Genomic DNA, 15071 nt, shown 5'->3' on the forward strand with positions numbered 1-15071 from the left:
TGACTCTTGTTCATCATTTACCATTCCATCCCTCCTCCTGTCTCCCTCGCCTTTAAAGGGACAAAGTCTAATGTCTTCTTGTTTTTCAGCTTCATTTTAATGATTATAACCGAAGACTTAAAAGCCACAGGATTTTTTTTTTCCACTGTTCATTCTCTCGGAGATGTTACATTGCATTTATTAATTGTTTGATTAGATATATCCAAATCTGAGGGATAGGGAGATGGCTCAGTTGGTAATGGCCTCGCAGTACAAGCACACGGACCCAGGTTCGACCCCAGAACTTACATAAAAAGCCAAGTGTGTTGGTGGAATTTGTAATCCCAGTGCCAGGGAGGGGAAGACATGTGGATCTCTGGTGTTCACTGGCCAAGCAGCCTGGTCTAGTCTGGTTCAGTGAACAACCCTGTCTCAAAACAACAACAAAAAAAAAGACTTCTGGAACATGACACTGAAGTTGACCTCCAGTCTCCACACTCAGGTGCACACACACACACACACACACACACACACACACACACACACACACCTCAAATCTAAAGGCCTGTTTACAAAGTGTTGAATGACATCAGAGGCACCTCACCTGATTCACAGAGGAGGTTTGGATAGATGAAATATTTCTGAAGTCCTGAATAAAGAAGCCTGGATAACAGAGCTGAGCATATATATATATATATATTATATATATATATATATATATATACATATATATATACATATATATATATATATGTGTGTATATATATATATATATATAGATTATATATATTATATACACTTCGTTCTTAAGTAGATAACATCATCTTTGCCAAGATGTCAGTTTTTGGCTGTTTATGAGTTTCATACAATGGGTGTGTGTGTGTGTGTGTGTGTGTGTGTGTTGTGTGTTTATTTATACATTTTGTTAACAGCCTTGAGTGGCAGGTTACTTTAATCTTAATGGCATTGTTAATTGTATTTGCCTAACCACCAGTTCCAAGGGCAGTTCTGTTTCTTAGATTTACTAATGCAGTATTTATATTACGTTGCCTAAATAATGTGATCTTTAATGTTGAACTTCTCAATTGCATTTCTAGTTCATTTTAACGTGTGTGTGCCTTAAACTAAGATGGAAAAAAGAACTCATTATCCAAACTATTCTTTCTATTTCAATGACCTTAGCTTTTTTTTTCCTTTACAAAACTGTGATTCTTTAACTCTACAAATCCCTGTTGCTATTAGTAAACCCTAGGTTCCTATCTGGTATAAGCACAGGAGATGAGAATAAAAATGAGGGGGTTAGCTGGTGTTATAGTGAACCTCAAAACCTAGACTTTGGGAGGCTGAGGTAGGAGGGTAGTCTTGAGATCAAGGCCAGCCTGTACTACACAGTGAATACCAGACTACTCTGTGCTGCAGGGTAAGGCATTAGCATAAATCAGAATTTATTCATTTGAATATCAATTTGCCTTAAGTACAAAGTGATGATTTACACTGTAACTATGGTCACCCCACTGCTACTTTGTGAATTAAATCAGAGTGGTCAGGTCTTTTCCTTTTCCCACAGTAATTTGGAAGTGAGTGCTGAAGTTTCTTCAACCTAACTGGGCTTTTCATGTTTCTGTGGTTAGTGACATCACAGTGGCCTCCATTCTAGAGCATAAGTGTTAGTGAGAAACATTTTATGTTATATCATAATCAACTTTCTTGAGAAAAAGAAGTATATAGGTTTAAAAAATATATATTCTATCATCTATATACCTACCTATCTATTTATCATCTATGTATCTGTGTATCTGTCAACTATCTATCATCTATCTATCTATCTATCTATCTATCATCTATCTAATTCTTGTGCTCAAGAGGCTGAGATAGGAGGATCATGAGTTTGAGGCCAGCCTGGGCTACAGAGCAAGCCCCTGTCTCTAAACCAAAACAACCCAAATTCAGAAGTCATACTTTGCACGTAATTAATTATGCATGATGATTTTCTGATGTTCATATATTTAATAGCAAAGGGATACATGATAAAAAAAATTAAAAGTAAGTATAGATTTGCCTTAAATAATACACAGTATTCTTTTCTTTAAAACTGTCTAAGCAGGATTTCTTAGACTGTGCTTTGAAATCTATGCTACCTCTAGCTTACTTCTATTTTTCATATTTCCAAGACAGCTCTCTGACTGGTGGCCTACCTAATACTAATACTACCTTAATTTCTTTTCCTGTTGCTGTGAGGACAATAGCCCGACAGAAACAACTTAAAGAAAGAAGAGTTTGCTTCATCTTACAGTTCAAAGGTACAGTCCATCAACACAGGGAAATTAAGGCAACAAGGGCCTAAAGCCCTAAAGGTCACACTGTGTTCATATTCAGAAGCAGAGAACAGCAGGTGGCTGTTCTCAGCACACGGTCTGCATTTCACACAGTTCAGGATCTCAGCAGAGGGAATGGTGCCACCCACAGTGGTTGGTTCTTCCCACCTCAGTAAAACTAATCTAGATACCCACCAGAAGGCGTGCCCAGAGGCCCATCTCCCAAGTGACTCTAGATCTCATCAAGCTGACAACTGAGATTAACTCTTACTATTGGGAACTTCACTGTGGCCAGAGCACACTATGTGTTTTACCCAATGGCTGGAAGGAGCAGGTTCAAGGTCATACTCACAAACAGGAGAAGTTGAAGTTCCATATAGCCTCATGTGAAAAAATAATCCAGTCTTTTACATTCTTGTCATCCAAGGTGAGTAGTGAACTGCAATCATCGGGGAAAGAGTAAAAAAACAAACTAACACACCAACAGAAAGAGATCTTTGTCATGTAGATGGGTGTTGGTTTGTTCATCTTTCAGGTTTAAACATGTGAGTTGCTTACGACTATGTCCAGGCCAATGCCACTATCTAGATCATGAAAGAAATTTCAACTGGAAAAGGAAGGTCCACTCAACTCAAGTGAGCTCATCAAGTGTAGTTCTAATACTTTTGTTAAGAGGAAGGGGGATGAGAAATGTGGAACGAAGGAGGAGACACCCATGCAGCAAGTACACAGTAGTCTGTACGGGGTAAGCTGGCTTCCATGGTCATCCTGCTCAGTAAATGAGCTAGTGGATGTCACAAATTACTCAACTGACCACTGGGAAAGTCAGTGGCTTGGCTGGGGGTGGAGCTCAGTTGACAGAGTGCTTGTCTAGCCTGCAGAAGGCCCTGGGTTCTATTCTGAGCAGCACCACATGGATTTGACATGGTGGTACATCCTTACAATCCTGGCAGTAGGAGGTAGAGGCAGGAGGATGACATGTTCAAGGTCATCCTCAACTTTGCAGCAAGTTTGTGGCCAGCTTGGATACAGGATATGTGTGTGTGTGTGTGTGTGTGTGTGTGTGTGTGTGTGTGTGTAGTCAGTGGTCTAACTCAACAAATCTTTCTTCTTAGGACCTGGTAGAGGGGTTCGGCTGAAGGTATGAGTGCCATGGGGTTTAATCATGCTTCTTGGAGTCTAACACCAGCTTAGTCTCTTGTTTTCTTCAAAGACCAAGCTGGCCAGACCTTTGCTCAAGGTAATAACAGAAATAACCGCTTCTCAAGCATTCCTCACATCCTTTGTCTTATCTACCAACTCCAAGCAGGGCCCATGGCCAATTCCAGGCTGGAGACAGAGGGAATCTCCTCCTAAGAGTAAAGAGGAGAAAAAAGTCATGTCATGGAACTAAACTGTCACCTAAGCAACTTCTAAGGAGCCTCAGTAAGGGGCTTGGAATTTTGTGATATTCTTTGCAAAGCAAGAAACACTTCTCATTCACCCCCCCCCCAAGTCTGTGAGGTGGCCATGTTGTTATTTCTAATTTAGAAAAATACTGAGGCTTCAACTCTTTGTCACAAGTTAACTGATGAAAGAGATGAAATTCCCCAGGTCTCCGTGACCTCCCTCTCCCACACATCTCTCCTCTGACTCTCTTACGAGACTGCTCCACATATAATTACTCCACACAGAGAAATTGCTTTCCCACTGTTGAGAGAGGTCCTGCCAGCATCTTGGAACACGCCATCCTTCTTGTCTGAGCAGAGTATAATTATTGATGTAATTTTAAAGCCACTGTAATTTCATTTCACTAAAAAGTCCCAGCATGAATCTGAAATATCAGGAAGACATTAGGGCGAAAGAAAACAAAATGTTTGGGAGGAAAAAGAAAAGCCGCCATCTGCAGAGTCTGCAAGTGGCATCTGTGTGTGCTCATTTCAGCCCCTCATTCTGCTGGTGTTCAATTTGTTCCTCAGGTAACTCAACTGACTCATGGGGTTGGAACTGTGGTGTTCCAAGGGCCTTCTGCTTGCTACTGGCTTAGGTCTGACCTGTTTCATGATCTATTTTAGCTTATATCACATACACAGACGTTTCTCTTCCCAGTCACCTCCATAGGTATCTTCCTGAGATTTCTTCCACTCAGAGTGGTTTGTTTATGATAACCTGATCAAGGCTCCTCCCACCCCTGCAAAGCTGTGCAGAGCAGTAATGCCAGCTCAGAATATTGCTCAGAGAGATCAGCTGAGCCCAGAGACAGGAATCTGGACTGAGAGGTGGAGGAGCACTGGAGAAAATGAAGCAAGTCAGGACAAACTAGACACAGACACTGGTCTTGTCATCTGCTCCAAGCTTTTCTGTTCAGGGCTGAGGGAACCTTCACCGCTGCTCTTAGGTCTAGGTGGGGCTTAACTGTGGCAGTCACATTGGTGAAGCCATGGACCCAGGTGGTTGACCAGTTGCTCGTTTAGAAGGTGTTGTGAAGATACTTTGTGGGCGTGATTGGCATCTGTAGTTGTCTGACCAAAAGTCACCCTGACAAGGTGCCTCATCCAATAGGCAGAAGGTCTGAAGAGAAAAATCCTGGTGGTCCCCAAAGGGGCTATGCCTCAAGACTGTAGCATAGAAAACCTACCTGCTTTACAACATGGTCGCCTGGGTTACAGGCTTCAGATGGGTCGATTTTCACAATACTGTGACTGCAGCATTAAAGTGCATCTTGCTTTAATCTATGTGTCTTTTCACACACACACACACACACACACACACACACACACACACACACACACGAAAGAGAGAGGGGGGAGGGAGAGAGAGAGAGAACGAACTTTGCATGGTACCTTAATTACCTCTCTATTGCTGTGATAGAACACCATGACCAAGCAACTTACAAGAGAAACAGTTTCTTTTGTCTTGGGGTTCCAGAGGGTTACAATCCATGATAGAAGGACAGAGGCAGCAGGCATGGGGGCTGGAGCAAGATGTTAAGTGCCCACAGCTTGAACACAGCAAGAAGCAGAGAGAGAGAGAGAAAGAGAGTAGGATAAGGACCTCAGCTCTCATTCGCTGCCCATTGTGCCATGCATCATTCATCAAGACCCTCAACTTTTCCAAAACAGAGCCACTAACTGGGGTCCCAGTGTTCAAATACATGAGCCCGTGGGGCCATTCACATCCAAACCACTCCACATGGACACAAACATCCTACCAGTTCTCTTTCATTAGTGTTGGGGTTTGAAAAAGAACTGTGCCCCCCCCCCCCATAGTCTCATACATTTGAACACTTGGTTCCTGGTTGGTGATGATGTTGGGGATGTTATGGAACTTTTAGGAGGTAGTGCCTTGCTAAAGGAAGTATGTCTCTGGAAGGAGGCTCTGACATCTCACAGACTCATTCCACTTCCTGTTCTTTCTCTCTGCTTTCCGTGTGTGAATGAACATGTGACAAGCCAGCTTCCTGTTTCAGCTGCCATGCTGCAGCCTTGCCTTCCTCGCCAAGATGGTCTCCCGTTCTCTGGAGAACTATAAGCTAAACTATAACTAACTATAAGCTAAAACAAACACCTTCTCTCTTAAGCTATTGTTGGTCCTGATATTTTATCATGGATACAGAAAAGTACCTAACACCCTGGACAACCCTGGCTGGGATGGGTCTTGAGACTGAGATTGGGGGTCTCAGCCACAAATGCAGAGGCAGCTTTGCAGCTGGGCAGTGAGCATGGTGGAGAGTGGGAGAATGAAAGCTTGTTATTCATATCCATAGAGGAAAACGTCATTCACCGAGGACTCCTGCCCTTCAGAGCCCATACTCATAGATGTCAGGGCTGTCCTGTAGGTAGAGACTTAAGAAATCATGATAGGTCTTGGCATCAATTAAGTGGAATGATACCATGGGGTCTTCCTGCATGGCTGGCACCCAGAGCTTAAGTTTTGGAGTGTGGACTATACACTCATTGAGTTCCAATGCTGCCAGCCATTGATACCTAGGCCACATAAGGTAATCAATCACAGAGAGAGAATCCCCATCAATGAAGGCTGTCTTCTCATTAGTCATACCCTCCTCCAGCTTGCAGAATTCTTTCCTCAATTCTTCTTTCATGCCAGAAATGTCTCTTCCCTTCTTCACCCCAGTAAATCTTGTAACCAAGGGTGGCATCTTAGAGAATATCTTGAAGGTCATCCTCTAGCAAGCTTTCTTGCAAGGGTCATCTGTAAACGACTTCTCCAGATATGCGTCATCCAGGTACTCACAAGTGATGAGGGATTTGGAAATCAACTGACCCTGACTGTCCTCCAGAACTGACACCAGCCCAGACAGAGTCTTCTTGAAGAACCACTGAGTGAGACCAGCTCCCCCTTTTTCCCTCCCAGGGTACTCTTGAGCAGGAAGAAATAAGGACTATATAGATAGAAATATAGAGGAGAGAGAGGCAGTTAGAAACATAGACCTGGGAGGGCCCGAGTCAAAACCCTCCAGCCCCTTCCGTCTCTACTAAAGGGCTTTTAAAGAGATGCCAAGGGGTGGAGCAAAAGACCTCCCCCCAGCACAGCCAAGTGCAGACCATCTCAGACACCTGGTGGCCATGCACGTGGTCCAGCCATCCCTGCTGTATAAAGCAAGCTCAGATCTCACCAGAAAGCCTTTGTGAGCTCCCACAAACCACTCAGGCTTGTTTTTCAGGTTGGCATTGATGATTTCATGCTGGATTCCTTTACCCTTCAAGACCATCAGTGCTCTCTGAGGAAGGGGCAGAACCTCATGCTGTAGACATGAATATGGCCCTCAGGGACTAGATCCATGGAGGTGCTTCCTTTCCCCAAGCTCCTGGTGGCATGATGGATGTCCCTGACATCATTGCGCTGTGTAGGCCGAGAGCCAGGAGGGTCCTGCTCTCATTTGTAGGCAAGTGGGAGAATCCTGAGGCACATGCCCCATAGAAAAATCCACATTGCCTGCAAGGGACTGTTGAAAGAAAAACAGTTGCTATGGGTATTCTGCTGAGGCTTCAGACAGAGACAGGGGAAAAGATGGGAATGGGCTGCTGAAAGTCCAGGGGCTCCAGGGCCCAGCAGAAGCTGGAAGAGGCAGGAAAGCCAGGCTTCGAGAGACCCTGGGAGGAGTCCAGCCATACCCATGTCTTCATTTTGAACTTTTAGCTCACGTAACTGTCAAGAGAATGAATTTCTGAATTTGGCAGTTCTGAAAGTTTGATAACAGCAAAGAGTTTCTGAAAGGTGCAGCAGCCAAAACTCAATTTAAAATCGAATACATAATGAAACGAGGTGCTTAGGCAGGCCTCACCTGTGTTGCTTTGCAAAACAGATTTCCTATAGCCTTGTCTGTGAGCACAACGTGCACACTTTTCACTGCGGATGCCATCACAAGCAATGTGAACACTTTCTCAAGCTTTAGGCTTCCAAGGCAGCCTCTTCATAGTCTGATTCCTGTGCCTATGTACAAAAACCTAAATACACACGTATGTGCCATCTACCCTTGGTGCTGACAATCTGAGATTGCACACAAAAACAGGTGACATTTAGGGAGCCTTGACAAGTGAAATATTCTGGAAGATCTCTGAGGTTGATACAGCCATGCATTCCATGAGACCATGTTGGTAGGGATGGACACATCCAACATGCATGTAGGTTGCTAGGGATGGACACATGCATGTTGGACCCAGATATGTTGCCTCAGGACATTGTGCCTACCTTGGTTTATGTAAATATACTCTTGCATGCTCTTCTGATACAGATATCATCTAAGAGTGCAATGTTCAAAATATCTACATCATTGACACATGACCGTGGTCCTAGTAAAATTTTCTGGCAGACAAACTGAGTCTTTCATCACAAGGTTTTCTGCGGTGACCTGGGTAAACATGACAGAAGGAGTCCTTGAACCTGGGACTGTCTTCATCTAAAGTCCATTCTCTCAACCGCTTTGCTGCTCTGTCCTTTTGTGACTGTTGTAGGTACTTAGTAAATGAATCCCTTATTGAGTGAAAGACGTTGTCTTTGGCATATTCTCATGCATAACTCTTGGGTGAGTTTTAACACTGGATTCTATATACCTATCATTCACATGCAAACATTAGACCAGGATACCCTTAGCATGCTCCTACTCCTGTCTCTCTGTGTTCCTAGGATGTGTTAAAATATTCCATGACCTGATGCTGCTTTAACAACACGAAAACAGTCCAATTGTTACCTATCTTAGAGAGCTCACACAGAACACAGAAAGAGCTTCACAGGTGCAGTTGACCTCTATTTCAAAAGACCAAGACTTTCACATTCTGAAGTCACATTGTTCCATCCTTCCTACCTGGGGTTTGAAAACAAGGGCTAAACAAAAAATGAGCAAAGGACAATGCACAGGGAAGAATTTGAGGGTACAAACCATCGTCCTGATATAAGAGCTTTCCACCCAGCACACAGCCAGGAAAAGGCTGGTTACAACATCCCTGGCTGTGCTCACTTCAGCAGCACATATACAACATCCCTGGCTATGACATCAGATGGAGTGGTACCCACATTTAATCCCAGTACTAGGGAGGCAGAGGCAGGAGGATCTCTGTGAATTGGAGTCCAATTTGGTCTGTATAACAGATTCCAACTACCACTACCACCACCACCATCACCACTACCTGGTCAAGGGAATAGACTACCTGGCCTGGGTGGAGCCCTGCTAATGAGACAGGTGGATTAATTAGTTGGATTTTTTTTTTTGATAATTAGTTCTTTAATGAGTTGCTGTCCTTTTCCCTTCTGAGAATCTCCACCCTTAGTGAAGAAGCTTATAGCTGTGCAGCCATGGAGGGTCACGAGCCTATTCACTTTTCAGAAAGGTGTAACATTCCCTTTCCCTTTTTGTCTTCCTATCTTCTTTCTGAACATTCGTTCCTTAATAGTTTGAACTCCCCCAACCCCAAACATTTTGGCCTCTGGACTGCCTGGTTTTGCATGTCATCTTGACACAAGCTAGAGTCATCAGAAAGGAAGGAGCTTCAGTTGAGGAAATCCCTCCATGGGATCCAGCTGTATAAGGCATTTTCTCAATTAGTGTTCACTGGGAGAGGACCCAGCCCGTGGTGGGTGGTGCCATCCCTGGGCTGGTGAGTAAGCCAGGGGGAAACAAGCCAGTAAGCAGCTCCCCTCCAGGTTCCAGCCTTGCTTGAGTTCCTGTTTTGACTTCCTCCAATGATGGATTATGATCTGGAAGTGTAAGCCAAATAAACCCTTGCCTCCCCAACTTGCTTTATGGTCATGGTGTTTTTGTCACAGCAATAGAAACCCTAAGACAGACATTGATTGGTACCAGCATAGTGGCGTGGCATATTGCTGTGACAGACCTGGCCATGTTTTGGGGAGGACTGTGGAAGGACTTTGGAATTTGGGGCTAAAAGAGCCATTGAGTGTTAAGAGCTCAGTGGGGTCCTCTTTAGGAGCTCAAGAATGCTGAGAGCAGGGCAGATGATGGAGGCCTGGCCTGTGAAGATTCAGAGGGAAGTTTAAAGACTATCAGGGCCATCTGTTATTTTGAATTAAGATCCCGTGGTTCTGATTAGCTGGGGCTGAAGAGTCAGCTGTGATGAACAAGATACCACAACTCCTAAAGCAAAATTTTGCTTTGCTGGGATACTCAATGCTGGTGAGCTGGAGCTAAGAAATTAGCAGTGATTAAGAAGAGACCAGCATCGCTGAGGTGAAGTCTGGGAAGGGTTTCCTGAAAGCACAGAGAAGCTGTGTTCCAGAGGCAGCCAAGGTTGTACCTCTGTACCTTGTGCTGGCAGCCAGACTTGGTAGAGTCATCTGAGTGATAATGGTTTTGAAAGCATGGAGGGGCCATGGAGAGCAGCTGAGAGTTGGCATTATGAGAGACTATTGGTAAGGTGCAGTCTCAGTGGCAGCTGATGGCCCAGGACTGATGGAGTCATACAAAGAAGTTGAGGCTTGGCACCATGAGAAGAGCCTATGATAGGTTATTTGTGAAAGTGCAGCCCAGTTGCAGCAGAGACCCCAGCCTTTTGGAGATGCCAGTACCATGGGAAGACCATTAAGAACAGCATCAACTGTGGAGTGGAGCCAGCTGGAGCCTAGAAGACAAGCTGTGTGTGCTACAGAGGGCAGAGCTGGAGAAGTGACCCAAGCCCTGTTGAGGAGCCCAGAAGATGGTGAGTAGATCCCAGACATGGGTTGAAATTTGGTTTTGCTTTGATTTGATTTTCACTGTGCCCTGATTTTCCCCTCTTGAAGTAAGAAAGTATTTTATTGGAGCATACAGTTGAGAGACTTTGAATGCGAAGACTTTGGATTTTGAAAGATTGGCTATTTTAAAGGGACTGAAACTTTATGTGTTTGAATTTTTAAAGACTGAGGGACTTTTAAAATTATTTATATTTTTAATGTGATATATCGGTGATGAATAAGAAAGGAAGGGTTGTGGCTTAATGATGTGTTTGTGTGTCAAGTTGACAAGGGGTCAGTTGTGCTGGCTGGTATTGTGTGTCAACTTGATACAGCTAGAGTCATCAGAGAGGAAGGAGCCTCAGCTGAGGAAATGCCTCCATGAGATCCAGCTGGAAGGTATTTTCTCAGTTAGTGATTAATAGGGGAGGGCCCAGCCCATGGTAGGTGGTGGCATCCCTGGCCTGGTGGTCCTGGGTTCTGTAAGAAAGTAGGCAGATCAAGCCAGTAAGCAGCACCCCTCCATGGCCTCTGCATCAGCTTCTGCCTCCAGTTCATGCCATGACTTCCTTTAGTGATGGATTACAATGGAGAAGTGTAAGCCAAATAAACCCTTTCCTCCCCAACTTGCTTCATGGTCATGGTGCTTCGTCACAGCAATAGAAACCCTAACTAAGATGCTTCCTTCCTCTTTCCCTAAAGCTTCCCACATGGTTACATGTCTGCCATGTGCTGACCTCTGTGCCAGCTTACTATCTATGGCTTTCCCCCTCCTCTTCTCCGTTCTCGTCCTCTGGCCAGCAGCTGAAGTTCACATCTTGTCTGCCTTAGGATTTTTTCTTTAGACTATCATAAAATTGTTCTTGCATTTGAGTGCATTCTTCAATTCTTTTATTAATAAGACTGAGAACCAAGGGAGACCCGATTGCCCTTGTATTAGCGTCTCAACGAAAGGAAGGAAGGAAGGCAGACAGACAGACAACCAAAAAAAGAAAACCCAGTCCCTGGCTGTGGGATGACTGACTCTCCACCCTTCATCGGAAGGTAGAAGCTGAGCCTGCTAATCTGAACTCCGGTTGCTGATCCACAGGAGTTCACTAAGAGTGAGAGCCAAAGGAGAATGGAGCCAAAGGGGATTGTGAAACCTGGAAGGAGAGCAGGGCTGGGAGCAAGTGTTATGTGGGCATGCCGGAGATGGTCTGGAAGGATTCCAGAGGCAGAACGTGGGGGCGGATGGTGGTTCAGGCTGTCACCACAGGCAGGAATACTGGGTGGATGTCTGGAGATGGAGCAGGGTGGACAGTAGACATGGCTGGCTCCACGCCTGTTCTTGACCATTCCATTAGCCTCCTGGGGCTCAGGCAAGGAGATCCTTCTCAGCAACTGCTTGGAAGCCAGCTCTCCTTTCTGCGTGGCCCTCTCCATGTCCAAATGGCTTCACCAGAAGTCTTGGCAGTGAGTTCAGAGCTCATAATAGAGATGAAGAACTCAGGGCCAGAGCTTGAATAAATAGGAAGGATGGCCCTTTACTTTCAGGATATGGTTGATTTGAAAAGCAGCCTGTAGTCAACAGGAAGTAGCTCTACCTGACCCTTTTGAGAGCCACAGACACACCTATCTATTGTGCCAGGCTCAGCGTTCAGGTTTCCAGATGATTCTGTCAAGAACATGGTATTCTTAATTACAGTGCATGAACCTGGCCTGTCTCCGTACCCAGATGTATCTATGAGCTTGTCTGCTTCTGTCTGAATATAAAACCATGGTATTCCCCTAGCAGCTGCCTCCCCATCACAGGCCCCGAGAGAGCAGTAACTCGTTAAGAGTTGAGTCAGCTTCCATCAGTCACTGGATGAGGGTTCTATGATGACAGTTAGGGTATTCAGCCCTCCCATCACCAGAGTAGGCCAGCTCAGGCACCCTCTTGATTATTGCCAGTAGTCCTGGGAACTTCCCTAGAGCTCCAGGAGTCCAGTCGATGAGAGAGAGGAGGGATTCTATGAGCAAGGGATATCGAAATCATGACTGGAAAAAGTACAGAGACAACAAGCCAAACTAGTGGAAATGCATGAACTGTAGACCAATAGCTGAGGAACTGTTTAGGGGGCCCCCAGGCAGTGGGATCGGGACCTGTCCCTAGGGCATAAGCTAGCTTTTTGGAGCCCAGTGCCTATGGTGAGACACTTTGCACAGCCTTGGTGCAGGGAGGAGGGGCTTGGACCTGCTTCAACTGATTGTACCAGGCTCTGCTGATGCCCCATGGGAGACCTTGCCTTGGAGGAGGTGGGAATGGAGGTGGGTCGGGGAGAAGGCTGGGGGGTGGGAGGAGGGAGGATGGGAATCTGTGGTTGGTATGTAAAATGAATAGAAAAATCTCTTAATTTAAAAAAAAAAGTTGAGTCAGCATTGGCAGGAGCCCTCCCTCAGTGGAGCAGCTCTGACATCTGCATGATCTTCCTCCTTCCTCTCTCCCAGTACCATTGGCCTTTTAAAATGTACCGCAAACTGTAAAGCACTAGGAAGCAGCCATTGGCATGATTCACTAAACAGGCATTCACTGAACACCTAGTATGTGCAGATGCCAGTCTGAGCACGGGCCGTCCGCGTGGGAGTGAGACGTGCTCACAGTTCTCAGGACGGCAGAAGGATGGTGCAGAGACGAAGCAAATGCAGTTGGCCCTCGTATCCACGGATGGGATCTGCAGATTCACAGCAGTCAATGTTTGGGAAAAAAGAATTACTTCTGCAGTGAACATGTATAGACTTATGGACTGTTCTCTTACTCCTTGAACAATATTACAAGTGCTTTCACAGTGTTTACACTGTACGGAGTGTTAGAATTCAGGACGGAGTGATTTAGGGAATATGGCAGAAGTGTATAGTTTATGGCAAATAGGTCATTATTTTATAGAGGAGAATTGGACAGCCGTGGGTTTTGGTATCTGTGGAGGTTCAGGCATCCAGACCAGGTGGGTAGTTGGTGGAAATGTACATTATCGGGGGGGGGGGGAGAGAGAGAAGAGAGAGAGAGAGAGAGAGAGAGAGAGAGAGAGAGAGAGAGAGAGAGATTCATGAAGTAATTGTACTGAAAACAGTGTCGAGGTTGGTTTGTAGAACAGGAGACTTTCTGAGCCAGAAGTCTGGTGAGACCAAAGGACCTGAGCAGTCGGCAGCTTCTGTGAGAACCCGGGGTGTATATACAGGTCATGTGCCTCTATTCTTATAGCGCACAATGAGAGAGTTTGGTATGGCCACGGGGTCTCAATATTCCAGATAGGTACTCAGTTATTTTTAACACGGATTTTTTTTTTTTCCAGTGATTGCTATTTCAGAAATTCCACTCTGGCTATACCAGAGAGCTCTGCCCTCTGAATGGTTAGACAGATACACTGGGGAAATTACAAAGTAAATAAGATGCAGCCAGGTGGCTGGGATTGCTCTGCTGATGTAAAAACCCCAGCTCAGGTGACTGAAGAGACACAGTCATTCAGAGCCTGGTGCGAGAGCCGGGGAAACAGGTGGAGGGCAGGGGGGCCGCTTGCACATGGGTTTGTGGTGACGAGTGAGGGTGCACGGAGTGGGTCTGGAACACCCAGGTAACTTGGTACTCCATGCTCTAATTGCCTGCCCACTAGAGCACCCGTCCTTGGGGTCCACACCCCATTCAAAGGAGTACATTTGCAGGCTCCCCTAGAGGTCAGGGCAGGAACTCGGGCAGCTAGTCACATCACATTCACCACCGAGGACAGAGGGTACTGGCTTTCTATATACTCTAGTTGGGTGCCTAAAACTAGGGAGTGGTGCCACCCACTTTCAGGCTGGGTCTTCCCATCAGTTACAGCAAGCAAAACAATTCTTCATTGTTTCTTTCTTCCCAGAGCTCCAGCCCCTAACCCCGCCCCTTGTGTGCTTTGCATAGGGTTTTTTTGTTTTGTTTTGTTTTTTGTTTTTTTTTTTTTAATCTCACATAGTCCCAAACTGACCTCTAACTTGCCTTGCAGCCGGATGAGGACTTTGAACTTCTCATATTCCTGCTTCAACATTCAGAGGGCTTAGATTTCCCCTCCCCCAGGATGGTGTGTGTAGTACTGGGAGAGAACTCAGGGGCTAATGCATGCTAGGCAGATACTCTATGGACCAAGCTCATCCCCAGCCCAAATTCCTCCTTTATACAGGAACACTGTTCCTATGGGATTTGGAACCCAGTCTAACCAAATCATTTCAACTTGATTACCGCTCTAAGGACCTTGCCTTCACACAAGGGCACACGTTCCGATAAGCTACAGGTTAAGATTCCAGCCAGGAGCTTAGGACCATCATCCAAATCATCCCAAAAATGTTTTCTATTGCTACTTGGAACTGTTACTGAACCTTGAGGGCTGGCCTCCATGAAGCGCTATTATATTAATCATCCCCCAGCACTGGCTCATTGATACTGATGGCCTTATTTTGCAAAGGAGGAAACTGAGCTGAGGAGAGGGGGACCAGCTGGTTTGGGATTGCTAAATGGAAGCCAGTGGCAGCTACCTTTCTAATGCGTGTGGTTCATGCGTTATCCTTTATGTTTCTCTTCCTATAATGGATGGCAAAAGTTGGTCTGAGCCCCTTAAAGCC

At 45.4% G+C, this 15071-nt stretch overlaps 1 pseudogene; it reads right to left on the reverse strand.

Moving 5' to 3' along the window:
- Positions 1-6072: 6072 nt before the first annotated feature.
- Positions 6073-7103, reverse strand: LOC114698822 (annotated as a pseudogene).
- Between the last annotated feature and the right edge of the window lie 7968 nt (positions 7104-15071).

The sequence above is a fragment of the Peromyscus leucopus genome, chromosome 22 (assembly GCF_004664715.2).
Source record: "Peromyscus leucopus breed LL Stock chromosome 22, UCI_PerLeu_2.1, whole genome shotgun sequence".
Taxonomy (NCBI): Eukaryota; Metazoa; Chordata; class Mammalia; order Rodentia; family Cricetidae; genus Peromyscus; species Peromyscus leucopus.